Source organism: Hordeum vulgare, chromosome 3H (assembly GCF_904849725.1).
Source record: "Hordeum vulgare subsp. vulgare chromosome 3H, MorexV3_pseudomolecules_assembly, whole genome shotgun sequence".
Classification (NCBI taxonomy): Eukaryota; Viridiplantae; Streptophyta; class Magnoliopsida; order Poales; family Poaceae; genus Hordeum; species Hordeum vulgare.
The window spans coordinates 368,932,201-368,952,187 of NC_058520.1; positions in this window are offsets into that span (position 1 = coordinate 368,932,201).

Sequence of the window (19,987 nt, forward strand, 5' to 3'; positions counted from 1 at the left end):
CAAGAAAAGACTAAGGAGGGCAGCAAGACGCACATCACCACCCACAAAAACTTTTGTGTTCTACTCGAGATTACATCTACGCATGAACCTAGGTCATGTTGCCACTGTTGGCGAACTTCGCATGGGAAACAAAAAATTTCCTACGCGCACGAAGACCTATCATGGTGATGTCCATCTATGAGAGGGGATTTCCGATCTACGTACCCTTGTAGACCGCACAACAGAAGCGTTAGTGAATGCGGTTGATGTAGTGGAACGTCCTCACATCCCTCGATCCGCCCCGCGAACTGTCCCACGAACCGTCCCGCGATCCGTCCCACGATCTAGTGCCGAACGGACAGCACCTCCGCGTTCGGCACACACACAGCTTGACGATGATCTCGGCCTTCTTGATCCAGCAAGAGAGACGGAGAGGTAGATGAGTTCTCCGGCAGCATGACGGCGCTCCGGAGGTTGGTGGTGATCAAATCTCAGCAAGGCTCCGCCCGAGCTCCGCAGAAACACGATCTAGAGGTAAAACCGTGGAGGTATGTGGTCGGGCTGCCTTGAAAAAGTTGTCTCAAATCAGCCCTAATAGCTCCATATATATAGGAGGAGGGAGGGGAGGCTTGTCTTGAGGCTCAAGGAGCCCCAAGGGCTGCGCACCAAGGGGAGGAGGAGTCCTCCTGCAATCCTAGTCAAACTAGGATTGGAAGGTGGAGTCCTTCTCTCCCTTCCCACCTCTTTTTTTCTTTTCTCTTTGATTTTCTATCTATGGTGCATAGGGCCTTCTTGGGCTGTCCCACCAGCCCACCAAGGGCTGGTGCGCCACCCCCAAGGCCTATGGACTTCCCCGGGGTGGGCTGCCCCCCCGGTGAACACTCAGAACCCATTCGTCATTCCCGGTAACTCCGAAAACCTTCCGGTAATCAAATGAGGTCATCCTATATATCAATCTTCATTTCCGGACCATTCCAGAAACCCTCGTGACGTCCGTGATCTCATCCGGGACTCCGAACAATATCCGGTAACCAACCATATAACTCAAATACGCATAAAACAACGTCGAACCTTAAGTGTGCAGACCCTGCGGGTTCGAGAACTATGTAGACATGACCCGAGTGACTCCTCGGTCAATATCCAATAGCGGAACCTGGATGCCCATATTGGATCCCACATATTCTACGAAGATCTTATCGTTTGAACCTCAGTGCGAGGGATACATATAATCCCGTATGTCATTCCCTTTGTCCTTCGGTATGTTACTTGCCCGAGATTCGATCATCAGTATCCGCATACCTATTTCAATATCGTTTACTGGCAAGTCTCTTTACTCGTTCCGTAATACAAGATCCCGCAACTTACACTAAGTTACATTGCTTGCAAGGCTTGTGTGTGATGTTGTATTACCGAGTGGGACCTAAGATACCTCTCTGTCACACGGAGTGACAAATCCCAGTCTCGATCCATACTAACTCAACGAACACCTTCGGAGATACCTGTAGAGCATCTTTATAGTCACCCATTTACGTTGCGACGTTTGATACACACAAAGAATTCCTCCGGTGTCAGTGAGTTATATGATCTCATGGTCATAGGAACAAATACTTGACACGCAGAAAACAGTAGCAACAAAATGACATGATCAACATGCTATGTCTATTAGTTTGGGTCTAGTCCATAACGTGATTCTCCTAATGACGTGATCCAGTTATCAAGCAACAACACCTTGTACATAGTCAGAAGACCCTGACTATCTTTGATCAACTGGCTAGCCAACTAGAGGCTTGCTAGGGACAGTGTTTTGTCTATGTATCCACACATATATATAAGTCTTCATTCAATACAATTATAGCATGGATAATAAACGATTATTTTGATGCAGGAATTATAATAACTATATTTATTATTGCCTCTAGGGCATAATTCCAACAGTTAGCTATGCGCCAACAGGTGGCCTCCTCATTTTGTTCTTCGCTCCGGTATTTCTTATTTGCTCCAGAAAAAATCGTCAAAAAGTTTCGAGCGATTCTGAGAACTTTTATTTTCTCCACAAAAAACAACACCACGGTAATTGTGCCAAAAACACGTTAGTCGAGGTTAGCTCTAATCAAAACATATAAAGTACATAAGAACCATATAACAATATTAGGTAAAATGGCATGAGTACTTCATAAATTATTGATTCGTTGGAGACGTATCGACATCCCCAAGATTAATTCCTATTCGTCCTCGAGTAGGTAAATGTTAAAGGAAGTAATTTATGAAGTGTGAATGCTAGCATAGTGTATAAGTTTGATCAATGATAATTCCATTCACTTTTCAAGCATCATGACCAACAATATTTTCTCATAAAACTCATCATGATGGAGTGACAGTCAATTCACATGTCATGGTTCAAACAATGCATTCTCTTGAAACTTAACAACCTATGTTCTTAGTCATCAAACAATTTCACTTCATCTTATTTTCAGCAAGGCCTAAGTAAGGGCTCCACATACTCAATTATTGTATAGTATTATCTGATTGCTAATAATTAAAGCATATTTTTAGAACAAACAACATCCATGGAACACATAGAAAGATATTGGCTTAATGTTTGGCCTCCCAACACACTTATCGTAAAGATAATTGTCGACAATAATGAATCATGATCAAACATATTTCAGTGGATATATATGCCTGGATCTTTCCCCACCACATGGTGGTTGCCAACTAATAGATTGAGGTTTGAATAAGAAGTTTACTTGACATGAATAGTAAATAACATGAAAGTAAATAACATAAAAGTAAATATATTGCCCCTTCACATAGGGACGCAGGGATTTGTAGAGGTGCTAGAGCTCATTGCTTAAAACAGAGACGAATATATTTTGGGTGGTGTGCCTTTCCTGTCAATGTTACGTCAAAGGGATTTCAGTATCTTCGATGTTAATCACATTATTGGCTGCTCCCAAAAATAATTGAAATTTTACTCCACCACAACCATTCAAACACTTTCCATGGCTAGTCGTATCCATGAGTGCCCTCCAAACAATCAACTTTCTAGGGGGATCTTGTTTATTTTTTTATAATCCAGGATGGGAATCCTTTTTACCAGCCTCTCTCATGCAATCACAAGTGAATAAACACTCATCATGAGAATAAACCGATTACCATGGAAGATATTGACCGCCCCGATCACTCCATGAGTTGTACGGGCACACAAAACAGATGTTTATTGGAAGGTTTTAGAGGTGGCGCATGGAAATTTACTTGGAATGGCAGTGAAATACCATATATGTGTAGGTATGGTGGACTCTCATGGAAGAAATTTGGCTCAGTGATTTGGATGAACAAGTAGTATCTCTACCTAGTACAAAGTTTTGGCTAGCAAAAGGTTCTAAACAAGCACCGCATGTTCGAGGATCCATAACAATATAACTCGTATGCAAATATACCCAAACATAACCGTTACGTTGTCTACCTTGTCCAACTTCAACAATTTGATCAAGGTTGAAAATAATTAATGGATATTCACAGTCATAAAATATGTCCAAGTTAATATATTTGTATGTGAAAGTTCTCTTTCTTATACTAATCATTCATGAATTGCTTGTAGGACCAATAGTTTTTTACTTTCTAAACGGAATGTGAAACTACTACTAAGAATAAAGCACATTGATAATTTTATATTTATGATATTTCATTCATTCACAGTTTGCTCTTAGGATATTGGTGAAACACAACAGTAAACATCAAACTACTCTAAAAAGAAATAAGTCAAGATCAATGAGTAGTTAAATAATTACGTAGCTATGCGAGGACTCTCTCTCAATAAAGATTTTCAGCTCTAAAAATTTCATTAAAACAAAAAAGAAAACAAAAATACATTCCAAAAATAGCACATTTCATGCGAAGGAAATAAAACTTAGGATCAACATAGGCTAACCAATAGTTGTTGACGAAGAGAGGTGGGGTGCCTAGCATCCCCAAGCTTCAATGCTTGAGACTTCTTGTAATATTTACTTAGGATGCCTTGGGCATCCCCAAGCTTGACAATTTTTATCTCGTTCAATCCTCACATATCCCGATTTCACCTAATTCTCAAAAACTTCATCCACACAAAACTTGAAAAGAGCTCGTGACATAAGTAGTACACATAAAAAAAATCAACACTTCATGTATTGCCAAGACAAGTTGCATATTAATTTTAAAACATTAGGTAATGTGTACTATCATTTACACAATTTCTATCTACAAATATAAGCCATGAAAACTCTAGGATAAATAAATAACAAAAATATAACAACAATTTGTCCAAATAGAACATTCTATAGAGATAAATTTTAAAGTGTACTTGTGTAACTACGAAAATTCTGAAATATATGAAATGCTAAATAATTTGTACGCCAGTATTTTGTAATTTTTTTAGAAACTTTCCATGTTCCCAAAGAATCTCATAATTCAAATACTACAACAAAAGTTTTGTTTTTGTACATCACACGACGCACATGTAATTCAAGCATTCTAAAGGCAATTCTTGGAAATTTTTATTGAAAAAACATGATTATAAATAAAAGAAAGAAAATAATAACAAAATAAGATGAGGCTGCAAGAAAAATACATATCATGTTATGAATAAAAATATAACCCCAAGTAAGATACACCGATAGTGTTGAAGACGAGAGAGGGGATGCCTTCCGGTGCATCGCCAAGCTTAGGTGCTTGAGTCTTCCTTGTATATTACCTTGTTGGTGCCTTTGGCATACCCAAGGTTAGGGTATTACCACTCCTTATTCTCTTCATATTGGTATCTCACCCAAAACTTGAAAACTTGAATCACACAAAACTTAACGAAACTTCATGAGATGGGTTAATGTAGTAGAGATAGATCATTCACTTAGGTACTGCCAAGACAAGGTTCATAATTGTTATCAAATAATAACTACTATATTATACCGTCCCATAATTTATATCCCTAAATATAAGATATGGAAACATTAAACCAAGCAAACTATGCATGCAAAACAGAATCTACCAAAAACAGAACATTCTGTAAAGATCTGAACTTAAACCATACTTGCCTATCTATGAAAGTTCTAAAAAATTAGGAAAACATATAGATTTTTCATACACAAATGTTGTAAGAATTTTGGAATTTTTTGTCTCACCATTAAAATCACATAATTCATATACTTGATGCAAAACTTTGTGTTTTTGCATAGAATCATATCAACAAGTATCCACACTATCCCAAAGGATTTACTTGGCGCATTATTGAAATAAAAGACACAAAACATGATTAATACAATAGATTAATCATGTTAACACACAAAAATAGAAATTAGAAGTGTTGGGTTGTCTCCCAAGAAGCGCCTTTCTTCAATGACTTTTAGCGAGACATGATGATTTAATGATGCTCACATACAAATAATAATTGAAACATGCAAGAGAGAATCATGAAGCACATTTAAGTCTAACCCAATTCCTACGCATAGTTATTTTGCAAGCTAACAATTTATTGTAACAAAAATTGACTTGCATAGGAAGGCAAAACAAGCATTACTTCAAAACTTTGAACATATAGAGAGCAAACTTGATGTTGATGAAATATATATAAGCATATATTCCTCTCTCATAATAATTTTCAGTAGCATCATGAAGGAATTCAACAATATAACTATCACATAAATCAATCCTTTCATGATCCACAAGCATAGAATTTTCATTACTCTCCACAAAAGCAATTTCCTTCTCATTCGTAGTTGTGGGAGCAAACTCAATAAAACAACTAGCATGTTGTATTTGAGTGGCAGAATCCAATTGAGAATTAAAATCATGATGACAAGTTTCTTGGTTATTATTACTCTTTATAGCATACATGTCATCACCACAATCATCATAGATATCAACTTTTTTGTCATAGTCAAGTGAAACATCTTCCAAAATAGTGGACTCATCGCTAAACAAAGTCATGACCTATCCAAATCCAATTTTATCGTTATTATAATACGACTGAACACCCTCCAAAATACTGGGATTATTAGTACCTAGAGTTGACACTCTTCCAAACCCACTTTCATCAATTTAATCATCATAAATTGGAGGCATGCTTTCATCATAATAAATTTGATCATCAAAACTTGGGGGACTAAAAATATCATCTTCATCAAACACAGCATCCCAAAGCTTGTTGCTTGTCATATCATTAGCATCATGGTTATTCATAGAATTTATACTAACAACATTTCTACCATTCTCATCATTCAAGGATTTCACATTAAGCTTTTTTTATAAATTCTTCCTCTAACAATTGAGCACAACTTTCTGAACCATTATTTTCACGAAAGACATTATTAAGATGACTTAGTTGAGGAAACTTGAAATCAATTTTTTGTAGCATTATTTTATAAACTAAACTAGTGATAAAGAAGAAACTAAAAGATTCAGTTGCAAGATCTAAATATATACCTTCAAGCACTAACCTCCGCGACAATGACACGAGAAAATAGCTTGATGTCTACTACACAACTTCCTTTTTGTAGACGTTGTTAGTTCTCCAAGTGTAGAGTTTTGTAGGACAATAGAAAATTTTCCTCAATTGGATGAACTAAGGTTTATCAATCCATGGGGGTGTAGGATGAAGATGGTCTCTCTCAAACAACACTGCAATCAAATACTAGAAATTTCTTGTGTCCCCAACACAACCAATACAATGGTAAATTGTATAGGTGCACTAGTTCGACGAAGACATGGTGATATAAGTGCAATATGGATAGTAGATAAGGTTTTTGTAATCTGAAAATATAAAAATAGCAATGTAGTAAGTTGTAAAAGTGAGCATAAATGGTGTTGCAATACTTGGAAATATGGCCCAGGGGTCATACTTCCACTAGTGCAATCTCTCAACAATGCTAACATAATAGAATCATATGATCACCCCTCAACATGCGACATAGAATCACTCCAAAGTTCATGTCTAGTGGAGAAAATAAGATGAAATTGGTGTAGGTAGTAGAACCACCTCAAAGCTATTCTTTTCGATCAATCTATTGAGCTATTCCTACAAGTGTCACAAACAACCCTAGAGTCCGTACTAGAATAACACCTATGATACACATCAATCAACCCTAATGTCACCTAGATACTCCAATGTCACCTCAAGTATCCACGGGTTAATTATTCGACATGCATGCATCAAACAATTTCAAGTTCATCATATTTAACCCAAAACAAAGAACTTCAAAGAGTACCCCAAGATTTCTATCTGAGAAAGTAGGACAAGAACGTGTATCAACCCATATGCATAGATTACCCCATTATCACCACGGGAATCTGCAAGTTGAGTACCAAAACATATAACAAATGAATCAATAGATGACCCCATTGTCACCACGGCTATCCACATGTAATACATACATCAAGTGATCTCAAATCCAATATTCAATCAACATAACAAATTCTCAAAGGGAAAGATTCAATTCATCACATTAAGCTAGCAAGGGAGAAACACCATATGGTCCAACTATATTAACAAAGCCCGTGATACATCAAGATCGTGACATCTCAAGAATACGAGAGAGAGAGAGATAGATAGAGAGAGATAGATCAAATTGATATGTCTCCAACGTATCTATAATTCTTTATTGTTGCGTGTTGTTATATTATCAATCTTGGATGTTGTATATACATTTACTAGCAACTTTATATCATTTTTCGGACTAACCTATTAACTTAGTGCTAAGTGCTAGTTGTTGGTTTTTGCTTGTTTTTTTACTTTGGAGAATATCAATTCCAAACGATGTCCAAATGCCATGGAACTTTTTTCTGGCAAGAAGAGAGCCTGGTAGATTTTAGAGGCCAAGAGAGGAGGCCCGTGGGGCCCACTAGGCACCAAGGCATGCGAGGGGCCTCCGGCGCACCCTGGTGGGTAGTGGAGCCCATGGGAACCGCCTTGACCTAGCTCCTACTATATAAATACTCTAAAATCCAAGAAACCCTAGAGGAGTCAATGAAATACCTTTTTTGCCACCTCAAGTTCCAAAACCACGAGATACTATCTAGAGGCCTTTTCCAGCACTCTGTCGGAGGAGGCAACGGTCATGGAGGGGTTCTTCATCATCCTTGCTGCCCCTCCGATGATGCGTGAGTAGTTTACCACAGACCTACGGGTCTGTAATTAGTATCTAGATGGCTTCTTCTCTATTTTTGATCTTCAATACAGTGTTCTCCTCGATGTTCTTTGAGATTTATTTGATGTAACTCTTTTTCGGTGTGTTTGTTGGGATTTGATGAATTGTGAGGTTATGATTTGATCTATCCATGAATATTATATGAGGCTTATTTGAACTATTTTATGCATGATTGTTATAGCCTCGTATTTCTTCTCCAATTTATTGGTTTGGTTTGGCCAACTAGATTGATTTATCTTGCCATGGGAAGAGGTGCTTTGTGATGGGTTCGATCTTGCAGTTCTCAATCTCTGTGACAGAAAGAGACATGACATGCATGTATCGTTGCTATTAAGGGTAACAAGATGGGGTTTATTCATACATGAGTTTTTCTTGTCTACATCATGTCATCGTTCTTAATGCATCATTCCAGTTTTTCCATGAGCTTAATACACTACATGCATGCTGGATAGCGGTCGATGTGTGGAGTAAAAGTAGTAGATGCAGGCAAGAGTCGGTCTACTAATCTTGAATGTGATGCCTATATACATGATCTTGCCTTGGATATCATCATGATTATTCGCTTTTCTATCAGTTGCCCAACAGTAATTTCTTTACCTACCGTATGCAATTTTCTCGAGAGAATCCTCTAGTGAGAAGTACGGACCTGGGTCTATTTTCTATCATATATTAAAACCAAAAACACCTTGCTGCAATTTTCTTTTATTTATTTTCTTTTTTGTTTTTGTTAGATCTATTTAAAAAATACTATGCAATTTAATCTATCCCAATACGCGTTGAGTTGCAAGTATTTGTTGTTTGTGTGTAGGTGTTGTTTACATAGTGTTTCTTGGTTCTCCTACTCGATGGATAACATTGGTTTCGTAACTAAGGGAAAAGCTTGTGTCTACTGTACTGCATCATCCCCACCTCTTCAGGGAAATCTCAACGTAGCTGACAAGTAGCACAAACACAGAGCTACTCGTACATACCCTCAACCCCGAAGGTGAACTACTCCCTCCTTGTCATGGACACCCTCGTGATGATAAAGATGACCTCCGGTGATGATTGCGCCCTCTGACGCGATGCCCGAACTGGGCTCTAGATGAGTTTTATTCGGTACAGAGGCTTGTGGCGGTGGAGCAGAAGTTCTATGTTTTTCTGAGGGTTTTTGTATATATAGTTTTAGCATTGGAATCACGTCAAACGGAGCCACGGGGTAGTCTCAAGCCATCAGGGCACGCCCCTGGGCATCCTCATGGCTTGGCACCAACAGGTGGCCCCTCCGATGATTCTTCGCTCTGATATTTCTTATTTGCTCCATTAAAAAATGTCAAAAAGTTTTGGGTGATTCCAAGAACTTTTATTTTCTGCACAAATACAACACCATGGTAATTCTACTAAAAACAACGTTAGTCCAGGTAAGTTCTAATTAAAACATATAAAGTGCATCGAAACCATATAAAATATTGCAAACACACGTAAATATGTGATACATCCATTTTGCATCATGATTTCCTATTGATATTTATGTTATTCTTGTCCACTATTCCTCATTATGATACAATTCTTATGCATTTTCTCTCTTAGTTTGCAAGGTACATCACAAAGAGGGAATTTGCCAGAAACTGTAATTGTGGACCTAAAAACCAAGAAAAAGGATGAAAAATCACTAAAATCCAAATGACCTAAAACTTCATGGAGAATTTTATGGAATATATAAGAATTATTGGGCCAAAAATGCACCAGCGGGGGCCCTCGTGTTGGCCACAAGCTAACAGGGCGTGCTCACCCCCCTTAGGGTGCTTTGTTAGCTTGTGGGGCCCTGGCAGGTGTCCTGCCCCCTCTTTTGCTATAAGGTGTGTTTTGACCTAGAAAACCAATCAAAGAGAGACTTTCAGGAAGAAGCACCGCCACATCGAGGCGAAAACCTGGATAGAGCCCCTTTTTCTCTCCGGTAGAGCGATTCTGCCGGGGAAACTTCCCTCCGGGAGCGGAAGATCGACACCATCGTCATCACCAATGCTTCTTGCTTCATGGGAGGACCAATATTAATCAACATATTCACCAACACCATCTCATCTGAAACCCTACATCTCTTGTTTTCAACCTTTGTCTCAAAACCTCAAGTTGGTACCTCCGGGTTACTAGTAGTGTTGATTACATCTCGTAGTTGATGCTTGTTTGTTTACTTGGTGGAAGATATTATCTTCAGATCCTTAATTATCATTATTAGACCTCTGATCTTAAACATGACGATGATGTATGAGTGATAACCCAAAAGTATAGGGATCACAATAGTTTTCGAGGTAGAGTATTCAACCCAAATTTATTGATTCGACTCAAGGGGAGCCAAAGAATATTCTCGAGTATTAGCAGTTGAGTTGTCAATTCAACCACACCTGAAAGACTTAATATCGACAACAAAGTATTTAGTAGCAAAGTACTCCCTCCATCCCAAAATAAGTGACTCCAAAGTGACTCAAATTTGCACTAATTTTAGTACAAAGTTGAGTAATTTTGAGTCACTTATTTTGGGACGAGTAGTATGGAAGTAACGATAACAGTGACAAACGTAACAGTACCAGTTTTCTAGTGATCGTAACAATAGCGACAGAAAAGTAACTTAGCAAAGATCAATATGTGGAAATCTCGTAGGCAATGGATAAGTGATGGATAATTATGTCATATGGCATTCATCATGCAACAGGCATAACATAGGGTGATATAGAACTAGCTCCAATTCATCAATGTAATGTAGGAATGTATTCCATATATAGTCATACGTGCTTATGAAAAAGAACTTACATGACATCTTTTGTCCTACCCTCCCATGGCAGCGAGGTCCTAATGGAAACTAAGGGATATTAAGGCCTCCTTTTAATAGAGAACTGGACCAAAGCATTAACACTTAGTGAATACATCAACTCCTCAAACTACGGTAATCACCGGAAAGAATCCCGATTATTGTCACCGTGGGGGATGCAGATCATAACTCGTAATAGGCCTCGACCCACAGGCTTGTGGGCCCCCTGAGCGCCCTCTACCCTAGGGGTTGCGCCTATAAATTCCCTAAAAATCCCAAAACAATCAGGATATCATCGAAAGTACTTTTCCGCCACTGCAAACTTCTGTCTCCGCAAGATCCCATGTGGGACACGTTCTGGTGCCCTGTCGGAGGGGGGATTCGGACACGGAGGGCTTCTTCATCAACAACATGATTAATCCGATGATGCGTGAGTAGTTCACCATAGACCTACGGGTCCATAGCTAGTAACTAGATGGCTTCTTATCTCTATTGGATCTTCAATACAAAGTTCTCCATGATCTTCATGGAGATCTATCCGATGTAATCTTCTTTTGCGGTGTGTTTGTCGAGATCCGATGAATTGTGGATTTATGGTCAGATTATCTATGAATCTTATTTGAGTTTCTTCTGATCTCTCTTATGCATGATTTCATATCCTTGTAATTCTCTTCGAGTTGTGGGTTTTGTCTGGCCAACTTGATCTATGATTCTTGCAATGGGAGAAGTGCTTGGTTTTGGGTTCATACCGTGTGGTGACCTCACCCAGTGATAGAAGGGGTAGCGAGGCACGCATCATGTTGTTGCCATCAAGGGTAAAAAGATGGGGTTTTCATCATTGGTTTGAGATTATCCCTCTACATCATGTCATCTTGCGTAAGGCTTTACTCTGTTCGTCATGAACTCAATACACTAGATGCATGCTGGATAGCGGTCCATGTGTGGAGTAATAGTAGTAGATGCATAAAGTACCGGTCTACTTGTCTTGGACGTGATGCCTATATGTATGGTCATTGCCTTAGATATCGTCATGACTTTGGGCGGTTTTATCAATTGCTTGACAGTAATTTGTTCACCCACCATAATACTTGCTATTTTGAGAGAAGCCTCTAGTGAACATATGGCCCCCAGGGTCTACTCCACACCATATTTCCAGCCTTACACTTTTTACTTCGTTGCACTTTCCGCCTTCAGATCTCACTTTGCAAACAATCTTGAAGGGATTGACAACCCCTTTGAAGCGTTGGGTGCAAGCTTGTTTGTGTTTGCGCAGGTACTCTGGACTTGACGAGACCCTCCTTCTGGATTGATACCTTGGTTCTCAAACTGAGGGAAATACTTACTCCTCCTGTGCTGCATCACCCTTTTCTCTTCAAGGGAAAAACCGACGCGAACAAGAGAAGTAGCAAGAAGAATTCCTAGCGCCAAGGAAGGACTTTTGTTACCGTAGCACCCACCACCGTCCAACAAGCCTACGATGGAGTTATTCACGAAGGATGGAGAGCATCATGGAATTGGTGATGAAGGATGGTTGGTGATGACGACGATATCGGTTTCCCCTCTCCAAAGCCCAAATAAGACTCCAAATCTGCCCCTCCGAGGAAGAAGAGGAGGTGGCGGCAGCTCCGTATTGTAAAACACGATGAACTCTTCTGCCTTATTTTTTACCTCTCCGGATAGGAATATATAGAAGTGAAAACAAGGTCGGTGGAGCCTCAGGTACCCCACAAGCCACGGGGCGTGGCCTAGGGAGGATGGGCCTACATGCTTGTGGCCTGGGGGTGGCCCCTCTCCGGTAGATTCTTTCGCCAATATTTTTTATTAATTCCAGGAATATTCTCCGTAAATTTTCAGGTCAATCCAAAAACTTTTATTTTTGCACAAAAATAACACCAAGGTAATTCTGCTAAAAACAATGCCAGTCCGGGTTAGTTCCATTCAAATCATGCAAATTAGAGTCCAAAACAAGGGCAAAAGAGTTTGGAAAAGTAGATACGTTGGAGACGTATCAACTCCCCCAAGCTTAAACCTTTGCTTGTCCTCAAGCAATTCAGTTGATAAACTGAAAGTGGTAAAGAAAAACTTTTACAAACTCTGTTTGATCTTGTTGCTGTAAATATATCTAGCTTATGTTCATATTTTCACCACAGATTATAGACTAACCATATTCACAATAATATTTAGGTCTCATATTTGCTTATATAAATGTCATAATCAACTAGCGAAAAATAATAATAAGTCTCGGATGACAACAATTTTAGTAGAACTATCATATTACCATATGATAAACTGGTATCTCGCTAGCCCTTTCTAAGACCGCAAAACATAAATGCAGAGCACCTCCGAAGAACAAGGACTGACTAGATGATGACCCACAAGTATAGGGGATCTATTGTAGTCCTTTCAATAAGTAAGAGTGTCGAACCCAACGAGGAGCAGAAGGATCTGACAAGTGGTTTTCAGCAAGGTAAAATATGCAAACACTGAAATTATCGGTAACAAGTAGTTGTGTGGTGAGATGATTCGTAGCAAGTAGCAAGTAAAAAAAGTAACAACGGTGCAGCAAAGTGGCCAAATCCCTTTTGTAGCAAGGGACACGCCTAGACAAAGTCTTATAGAAGGTAAAACGCTCCCGAGGACACATGGGAATTTCTGTCGAGCTAGTTTTCATCATGTTCATATGATTCGCGTTCGTTACTTTTATAGTTTGATATGTGGGTGGACCGGCGTTTGGGTACTGCCCTTACTTGGACAAGCAACCCACTTATGATTAACCCCTCTCGCAAGCATCCGCAACTAGGAAAGAAGAATTAAGACAAAGTCTAACCATAGCATTAAACTAGTGGATCCAAATCAGCCCCTTACGAAGCAACGCTTAAACTAGGGATTAAGCTTCTGTCACTCTAGCAACCCATCATCTACTTACTACTTCCCAATGCCTTCCTATAGGCCCAAATAATGGTGAAGTGTTATGTAGTCGACGTTCACATAACACCACTAGAGGAAAAACAACATACAACACATCAAAATATCGAACGAATACCAAATTCACATGACTACTATTAGCATGACTTATCCCATGTCCTCAGGAACAAAAGTAACTACTCACGAACCATAATCGTATTCATGACCAGAGAGGTAATGAGTAGCATCGAGGATCTGAACATAAACTCTTCCACCAAATAATCCAACTAGCATCAACTACAAAGAGTAATTAACACTACTAGCAACCTTACAAGTACCAATCGGAGTCGAGAGATGGAGATTGGTTACAAGAGATGAACTAGGGTTTGGAGATGAGATGGTGCTGATGAAGATGTTGATGGTGATGAGTCCCCTCCGATGAGAGGAGTGTTGGTGATGACGATGGCGACGATTTCCCCCTCCGGGAGGGAACTTTCCCGGGCAGGATCGTCCTCCCGGAGCTCTAGATTGGTTCTGCTCAAGTTCGGCCTCGTGGCAGTGGTGAATCCTCCGAAAAGCCTCCTCCTGATTTTTTTTGGAACGAAACCCTTCATATAGTAGAAGAGGGGAGCCAGTGGGCCAGCAGGGAGCCCACCAGCCCCCTAGGCGCGACCAGGGGGTGTGGCCGCGCCTACCAGGCTTGTGCCCCTTGGTTGCGCTCCTCTGGCACTTCTTCGGCCCAGTATTTTTTATATATTCCCAAAGAAATCCACGTTGGTTTTCAGTGCTTTTGGAGTTGCGCAGAATAGGCATCTCAAACTTGCTCCTTTTTCAGGCCAGAATTCCAGGTGTCGACATTCTCCCTCTTCATGTAAACCTTGCAAAATAAGAGAGGAAAGGCATAAGTATTGTACCGTGAAGTGAAATAACAGCCCAAAAATCAATAAATATCAACATGAAAGCATGATGCAAAATGGACGTATCAACTCCCCCAAGCTTAGATCTCGCTTGTCCTCAAGCGAAAGCCGAGCTCAATAAATATTCCCACATGTTTAGGGAGAGAGGTGTCGACAAAACAATATACGAACATACATGTATCATGATCATGAGCAGAACAACAATACCAACATATAATCTCTCATGCTAAAGTGACAATTCCTTCACAAAGTAAAGTATGGATCAAGAACCTTACCGAGAAATAGCAACCGATAGCCTTTAGTCATTGAAGCAATTGCAATTTATCACAACATCAGAAAGAGTCAAATAAGAGCTTGTAAAGCAAATCCACATACTCAATCATCTTTTCGTTCTCTACAATTGCTACAACTCACGAGGTACTCATGAGATCAAAGTTTCAGCTGAACACAGAGAAAGATAGGGGCTTATAGTTTTGCCTCCCAGCTGCTTACCTCAAGGGTAATGTCAACAATAATAATTCATGAATGCTTACCTCCAAGTTGACATATGAATATAGATCTTTCCCTAGCATATGACGTTACCCAAGATAAGGGTGAAACAAGGAATTGGTGAAGATCACCATGACTCTTTCAAGGGCAAAAAGTAAAGGTACAAGATAGGCCCTTCACAGAGGGAAGCAGAGGTTGTCATGCGCTTGTGAGGTTTGGATGCGTGTCCTCTTAGTGCGGAGGAACGTCACTTTATATTGCCTCCTCTGATAAAGAACTTTATTATGCAGTGTGTCGCTTTTATGCCTTCCTCATCACAGGTTCGTACAAAGCTTATTTTCCACACACTAATAGATCATACATATTAGGGAGCAATTTTTGTTGCTTGCACCGATGACAACTTACTTGAAGGATCTTATTAATTCCATAGGTAGGTATGGGGGACTCTCATGGCAAAACTGGGTTGAAGGTTTGTGGATGCACAAGTAGTATCCCTACTTAGTGCGAGAGGTTTTGGCTAATATGAGGTGGAAGCAATCGTTACATGCTCAGGGATCTCTAGTCATATAACATTGTTCGGAACCAAGCAAACACAATTCATTATGTTGTCTTCCTTGTCCAACATCTACTTCTAAGCATGCAATAGTTTAGTGAGTGTTCACAATCATAGACGGTGTCAAAGATGATATATTTATACGTGAACCTCTCCTTCTTTATCACTTCCTATTAATTGCAACGATGACCAAGGTCTACGTTTGTCTACCCTCAACAAGTTTCAATCAACATTCTTTTTATATGTGAAGCCATCGCTTCCTATAAGATCATTACACGATCCTTCATGCTTTTGTTGTTTTCTCACACTTTTGGTCATGGCAAGAGGCAAAACCTCAACTAAGACACTCTTTATTATATGGCTCACGTGCTCGAATACATCAGGGGTGACACAAAACCAAACTCAAGACTAAAACACTAAGACTTTTAATCTACTAGAGAAAAACAAAAACTGAAAAGGAACAAACTAAAACAAAGGTAAAGGCAAAAGATGTGATGGTGATATGATACCGGGGCAACTCCCCCAATCTTGGCACAAGCCAAGGGGATTGCCTATACCCATGGTTAGTTGTCTTCCTTTGGAGGTGATGGTGGTGGAGTTGTTGCAAACTTTGATTCCAAGAGGGCCATTAGTCTTTGATTTATACCTTGGAGATCTGTGATATGTTTCTCGAGAAAAACAACTTCACGAGTGAGATAAGTATTGCGAGCACGAGTTGTTTCACAAAACCTCAAGAGTTCAATCAAGGATGTAGACAATCGGTGGAGTTAGGGTTGGTGGAAATCCACTTCTTCAACTTCTTCCTTGTTGAACACAGATTGTGCTTCGTCCCACGCCTGATTCTTCTCCTTAGTTTTGCCCTTGGTTTCTTTAGGTATCCTTTCCTTGGCCTCCATTCTTTTCAGATCAGCATTTACTTCTCCATAGACTTGAGGGAGATTGTTCTCCCCCACAGATTCCTGGGACGACATCTTGACCTAAATTTGCGGCAGAAAACAGGCTCGAAACGAAAATAGAGGAAACCTGCGTGATACGAGGGTCAGACCTTACGGGAGAATATATAATGATTTTTTCCAGACCAGAAGGAGTACTCCGCAAGAAAATGGAGTCCGGGAGGCACACGAGGTGGCCACAAGCCCCCCAGGCGCGGCTATGGGGTGGAGCCGCGCCTGGCAGGCTTGTCGCCTCCTCGCGCGCTTTCCGGACTACTTCCAATTTTTCTATTTTTTCAAAAATTCCAAAATGGAGAAAAATTCCTACTCGAAAAGTTTTGGAGTGTGTTTTCTTACCGAATCACGTACCTCTTCGTTTTCGGAGTCTGAAACAGGCTGATAAATATCTCTTAGGTATTCTTCCGGAGTTATGGTATTGATGATATTGGTTTCAACATTTATGGGAGTACCTGAGATATAATGCTTGATTCTGTGCCCATTTACAACTCTCGGACAATTACCTTCCGTGTTGTTGATCTTGATAGCACTGGAACGATACACTTCCTCAACAATATAGGGACCTTCCCATTTAGAGAGAAGCTTGCTTGCAAAAAATCTTAAACGAGAATTATATAGCAAGACATAATCACCTACATTGAACTCACGCTTTTGCATCCTCTTATCATGCCACCTCTTAACCTTTTCTTTGAACAACTTGGCATTTTCATATGCCTGAGCTCTCCATTCATCAAGCGAGCTAATGTCAAATAACCTCTTCTCACCAGCAAGTTTGAAATCAAAGTTGAGCTCTTTGATTGCCCAATAAGCTTTATGCTCTAGCTCAAGATGTAAATGACATGCTTTACCGTACACCATTATGTACGGAGACATGCTCATGGGATTCTTATACGCAGTTCTATAAGCCCACAGTGCATCATCGAGCTTCTTAGAGCAATTCTTTCTAGACCTCTTGACAGTCTTTTGCAGAATTAGTTTAATTTCTCTGTTGCTTTGCTCTACTTGACCACTGGACTGAGGGTGATAGGAGGACGCAGTTCTATGGTTGACATCGTACTTAGCAAGCGTTTTACAGAAAACACCATGAATGAAATGTGAACCACCGTCGGTCATCAGATATCTAGGGACTCCAAATCTGGGGAAAATAACTTCTTTAAGCATCGTGATAGAAGTGTTGTGATCAGCACTACTAGTGGGGATAGCTTCTACCCACTTAGTGACGTAATCAATAGCAACTAGGATATGAATATTGATAACCCACAAGTGTAGGGGATCGCAACAGTTTTTGAGGGTAGAGTATTCAATCAAATTTATTGATTCGACCCAAGGGGAAGCGAAAGAATATTCTCAAGTATTAGCAGCTGAGTTGTCAATTCAACCACACGTGAAAGATTAGTATCTGCAAGCAAAGTATCATTAGCAAAGTTGTATGATAGCAACGATGCCAGAAAAGGGTCTGTTGACGACGGACTATTCCTAACTTGTTGTATCAATGGCGCCAGTAAATAGTCTTGCAGCAGGTAACAACAAAGTAGCAAGGAACAACAGCAGTGACATTAGTAGCAGCAAAGTAACAACAGTAGTGATAGCAGTAGCGAGTAACAGCAGTAGTGACGACAGTAGCAAGTAACAGCAGTAGCGACAAAGTAACGTAGCAAGGACCAGTAGTAAAAGACTCGCAGGAATTGGATCGGTCATAGCTGATTATGCCGGATGTGATTCATCATGTAACAACTATAACATGGAGAGATAAGTAACTAGCTCCCGTTCGTCAATCTAATGTAGGCATGTATTCCGTATGTAGTCATACGTGATTAGGGAAAAGAGCTTGCATGACATCTATTGTCCATCCCTCCCATGGCAGCGGGGTCCTAATGGAAACTACGGGATATTAAGGTTCTCCTTTTAATAAAGAACCGGACCAACGCATTAACACTTGGTGAATACATGAACCCCTCATACTATGGTCATCTCCGGGAGTGGTTCCGGCTATTATCACTTCGGGGTTGCCGGGTCATAACAAGTAGTAGGTGACTACAACTTGCAAGATAGGATCTAAAACACACATATATTGGCGACAACATAATAGGTTCAGATCTAAAATCATGGCACTCGGGCCCTAGTGACAAGCATTAAGCATGGCAAAGTAGTAGCAACATCAATCTCATAACATAGTGGATACTAGGGATCAATCCCCGTCAAAACTAACTCGATTACATGATAGATCTCATCCAACTCATCTCCATCCAGCAAGCCTACGATGAGATTACTCATGAACGATGAAGAGCATCATGGAATTGGCGATGGAGGAAGGTTGATGATGACGATGGCGACGATTTCCCCTCTCCGGAGCCTAGAACGGACTCCAGATCTGCCCTCCAAATGAAGAACAGGAGGTGGCGGCGCCTGCGGATAGTAAAACGCGATGAATCCTTCTCTCTGATATTTTCCGAACGAGACAGAATAAATAGAGGTGATTTTGGAGGTGGTGGCGCCACGTGGGCCCCACAAGCCTGGTTGGTGCAGCCTGGGGGGGGGGGGGGGGTGGCCGCACCCCTGGGCTTGTGGCCCACTGGCACACCTCCTCCGGTGGATCTTTGCGGAGGTATTTTTCATCAATTCCAGAAAAATTCTGCGTAAATTTTCAGGTCATTCCGAGAACTTTTATTTCTGCACAAAAACAACACCATGTCAATTCTGCTGAAAACAACGTTAGTCCGGGTTAGTTCCATTCAAATCATGCAAATTAGAGTCCAAAACAAGGGCAAAAGAGTTCGGAAGAGTAGATACGACGGAGGTGTATCAACTCCCCCAAGCTTAAAGCCTTGCTTGTCCTCAAGCAATTCAGTTGACAAAACTGAAAGAGGCAAAAGAAAAACTTTGACAAACCATGTTTGATCTTGTGGTTGCAACTATGTCTAACTCGTATCGAGAGTTTCAGCAAGATCACAAGCAAACCACATAAGCAAATGACATCTAGGTCTCACGATAAACTCATATCAATGGCATAATCCACTAGCGAGCAAATAATAATAGGCCTCAAATGTCAACACTTCAATCAAAACAACATGAAGCAGTGCGAACAGATGGTATCTCGTTAGCTCTTTCTGAGACCGCAAAACATAAATGCAGAGCACCTTCAAAGACCAAGGGCTGACTAAACATTGTAATTCATGGCAAAGAAGATCCAGTCACAGTCATACTCAACGAATTTAAAAGCAAAGTATAAAAATGAT